The 4,683-nt window shown below is 33.6% G+C and overlaps 1 long non-coding RNA gene across 1 annotated transcript; it reads right to left on the reverse strand.

Annotated features, from left to right (window-relative positions):
• Positions 1-253: 253 nt before the first annotated feature.
• On the reverse strand, positions 254-1,977 carry LOC125492593 (uncharacterized). The gene is made up of 2 exons (XR_007269233.2): positions 1,412-1,977; positions 254-532 (listed from the first exon to the last, which is right to left on the reverse strand). It is a non-coding gene; the product is annotated as an uncharacterized LOC125492593 (long non-coding RNA).
• Between the last annotated feature and the right edge of the window lie 2,706 nt (positions 1,978-4,683).

Genomic DNA, 4,683 nt, shown 5'->3' on the forward strand with positions numbered 1-4,683 from the left:
TGCAACACCATTCGACAGCTATTGCAACGACCCTAGTATTCATATTGTGTCCCATTTTGGCTTCTATAGCAACACTTCTGTATATATTGCAACACTATCATATAACTATTGCAACGCCTTTATGACAGAATTTTTTTTTCATTTTTTGTGGGGATATTGCAACTATTATTACTGTAACCTACCGAAAACCTATAATATTACAGCCTGGATATATATTAGTAACGATGCAACAAATGCAAAAATACTCTTGAAATGCCAAAAATAATTGTCATATCCGTATTATAATTTCCAAAACTAATTAAATTAAGAGTATACATGACAAATCCTAATTAACGAAAATTAATGTACTTAATCAAACTCAACTAATAAATATTTGTTTTAGTACCACAAATACTTCTAATAAGTACATATAGATCATTTTCCTTCTAACCACCAAGTACCGCATCACTATAATATAGCTAACTAAATCTGGCCAATAGTATGTATAGTAAGACGTCTACGTTTGATCTCCTCCAGTTGGTTCATCATTCACCTAAAAATTCAAACATTGTAATAGTTAGTAAACGTACACCATAAACAACATAGAAAAAAAGAGAGAAAATTACAGTACTCCTATTATGTCCTAATCTAACATGAAGAGTATCTAAATATAATTTATGTGAGGTATTGAATGCAATAGAAATAGGATAAGAATGAATGAATTGAATGAAAGGACCAGCCATGAAGACATTCAAAAAATACACACCTCCAACCTTATTACCAAAAGCAAGTTTCTTGTTGACAGAAGATAGATATGTACAATTATGTTCATTAAAATGAGCATTAATCTTGCTATGAGCAACCAACTTCTCGACAGATAAGAGATTAGCTGAGCTTCGAGCCGAGTCGAGCCTGGTTTTGCTCGTTTCGAGCTCGAGCCGAGCCTAAATTTTTTAGGCTCGATGAGCTTCGAGCTCGAGCCGAGCTCGAACTCATTCATTCTCGAGCCGAGCCGAGCCTGGGTATGTTCGGTCTCGGTTCGGCTCATTAACACCCCTACCCGCAACCCTTGTCACCCGAAAAAAAAAATTTGTTTTTGCATTTTATAGTTCTAAATGTATCCAAAAACAATTACTGAGTATATGTTTATATTTGAGCATCATCAAAGTATAAAGAACATCACAAAATATAAATTCATGAAATGAAATCAACAAGATCTGGATAAATTATCACAAATAAATCCAAAACAAAATCCGAGCGAATATTCTGGATAAATTATCACAAACAAAATTCTAAATCACTCATAAATCACTAGAAAAAATCCTAAATTTCAATTTTGGAACGAAAATACAAAAAAAAAAAAAAGAAATTCTAGATCTGAAACTGAACAATTGACACTTTCGGAATTAAACAAAAAATTCTAGATCTGAACCTGGAAAATTCACGAAAAATTAAACACCTTCGCATTCTCCCTCCTTCGTTCTTGTTTGCGCCGCCGCCAGTCGATGTCCCGTTGGTGCTTCGTTGTCGTTCCGGTGGCGTCGTTGCTGTGTCGCTGGTGCTTCGTTCCGATGTGCACGACGAGTGGTTTGTTCTACTGTTGTTCGTGCTTTGTTGTTTGGGTCGTCGCATTGTTGTTGTGTTGTTGTGTTGTTGTGGTATGTTCTGCCAGATAAGAAAGGAGGCAAGTGGGGTGGTGGTATGTGCGATGAGTGGCGAGTGGTGTGGTGGGCGCCGCGAGATTTGTGAGAGGAGATACAAGATTTGTGGTGGGGCTGCGAAGATTTGTGGTGGTGGGGTGAAGATGTGAGGTGATGGTACCCAGACGAATGAGAGAGAAAGAGGGAGAGGTTAGAGTGAGGAGAGATAAAGATGAGAGAAAATGAGAGAATTATTAAAAATTTGGCGCTGCTATAGCTAGGTTTCATTATTTGTGAGCTCAATATAGCCCATAAGCCCGCGCGAGAATCAAATATAAAGGCCTGTGGGTTGACCCGAAACCGCAGCCCTTTATTACTTGTAGGGCTGCGGTTTTCAGCTAACCGCTGCCTTCACTAAAAGGGCTGCAATTTTTGCATTGACCGCAACCCTTCGTACATGAAGGGCTGCGATTTTTGGGCTAACCGCAGCCCTTCACTATTAAGGGTTGCGCTTTTTAAAAAATGCAGCCCTTCCGTTTTTTTCCACTAGTGATAACTATACTAGTCATGAAACTCTATGCATTTGAAAACTGAAAACATATAATCGACGTAAAATAAGATAATAGTGGATTTGTTCAAGGTATCTATGTGAAACGATAAGTTAAATCAAGATAGCAATACTCCATTTAAGTTAATCGTTAATAAGTTATATTCAATTTGGAATTTATGTATCTTAGCCAAACTGAAAGAAATTGATGTTACATTAGATGAATGTATCAACATATGTCGGTAAAGTAACTGGGACTCTAAACATTTACTTAAATTGAACATGTTATAATTGGAATGAGTGTATTAATGTAAGTCCATAAATTAATTCAAGATAATTACAATAGTCTACTTAAGTTAATCATCTTTAAGTTGAAAATCACTTAGGAACCGAAAGCATCTAATTCAAGTGCAACAGATCTAGACCAGTGTAACTCAGTAGATTGGTTCAATATAACAATGCTTCATTTAAGTTAATCGTCTCTAAGTTAAATTCATATCATGGAACTCAAAACATCTAATTTAAATCGAAACATACAAGTTGATATTTGATTAGATTGATGTATCAATGTAAGTCGATTAGGTAATTCAAGATGGCGTGAGTTCGTTTAAGATAATCATCATTACGTTGTATTCATTTCGAGACTCAACATCCAATTGAATTAAAATGAGTTGTTATTGGATAGGACCAACAGATGTATCAGTGTAAGTTAATTAATTAACTTAATAGAGATAACAATACTCTATCTAAGGTAATCGTCTTTAAGTTAAATTTGTTTCGAAACCCAAATTATCTAATTGAATTGAAATAAGTAGTTAATTATTGTTACTATGTCGTAGTAAACCTTATTGCTTATTAGTTAGATACTGATATGAAGCGAAAATTTGTATATGTAGTATACTATAAACTAACGTTTGTTACTGATTAAGGCTTGTTATAACTTATATAAGTTCACTTAAGTGAATACAATGAAATTATTTTATAGCTGAGTTGAAACACCCCGATAATTCTCTCTTTTCATAAATACCTTTTCAATATAAAACATAGAGAATTACCAAAGCATTATCGCTTGTGTGATAATGTATCGCCTTATTCAGAATTTTAATTTGCAGTGGAAAACATGTAACTAAACTTCATACTTTAATATAATAAATAAATAAGTACTTAAAACCAAAAAAGCTATAAATATCTACTTCAAACCAGCTTATAATAATATATGTTCCTACTAAAGTAGTAAATATAATAATAAGTTACATAAGCTCTCCATTTCCAGATTTCCAAGGATGCAACATCTGCGAGCCTGTAAATGTCAATGCTCTAGAGAATCTGCTCACCAAAATGGGTCATCATAGGATCAATAAGGCATAGTCATGATCAACAATAACAAACAAAGCACGTAATCAGCAAAGCTGAGTGCTACATAGTATACATAAACATTCCTAACATGATACTAATAAATTAAATAACGTGCAGGGATAAATAATAATATAACAATATAACATTTTGCAAATAACTTCTACTGAACTAAACTTTAAACATCTTTTTAATGGAATAGTTATTGGACATGAGTTGTCTTATCTAAACTTGCCTTCACCTAGCAAGGCGAAATACGGGCGCTACTTCGTATTTCAGAATGACTTGCGATATCGATGAACCTTTGAAAAATAATAGGGATGGTGATCAATCCATCTCCCAGAAAAAGTCATGGAACGCTCACCATGTACCCAAACTCCTAATTGTCCAACTCTAGACGTGCACCAGTCTAATGTTTATTACTATCCAAGTTACACTTTACGTGATTTATAATTTATTACTTGTTATGACACACACAAGTAACGTAGAAATATCAAATCAAACATTCACAGCTGAACTTCTTTTATTTTAGGATTTAATAAGCGATCACACAACTTACAATCCAAGTTACTTTCTTTAATTTCAATCTTTCTTATTTTGTTGAACCTAGCCAACTATCAATCTTACCTTTCAAAGGCATAACTTATCAACTTACCAAATAAGGCCCACAATCCTTATAAAGTAGTGAAAATAATATTATAAGGGAACACATGATTCAACATGATTCAATCTCAATAATATATTAATCCCCCCATGTGAATTAATAGCTAAAGTTCCCATCCACATGATTGCATCAATAATTCCATACAAACATGATAATCTTTAACTCATAATCATATGTTTGCACACAAGCATAAAACATGTAAAATTCAATCATACTAGAAATCACATATGAACTTATAAAGTTCCTATTCACGATACTGCAACTTTTCCCTCTTAAATCATGATAGGGAAATTCTATATGGTGACCCTTAACTTTTTTAAATTCTATTTGGTAGACAATTTTTATCTTTCCTCTCTTTGGTAACCCTCTATTTTATTTTTTGTATTTTCTTTGACCTTTTTTAAATAAAAATTGATTTTTTAATTACAAAAAACTAATTTTAAAATGAAAAAAAAAACTCAAACCCTCCCCCCCCACCATAACCACCCATCCTACCACCC

The sequence above is a fragment of the Beta vulgaris genome, chromosome 8 (assembly GCF_026745355.1).
Source record: "Beta vulgaris subsp. vulgaris cultivar EL10 chromosome 8, EL10.2, whole genome shotgun sequence".
In the NCBI taxonomy this organism is placed as follows: Eukaryota; Viridiplantae; Streptophyta; class Magnoliopsida; order Caryophyllales; family Amaranthaceae; genus Beta; species Beta vulgaris.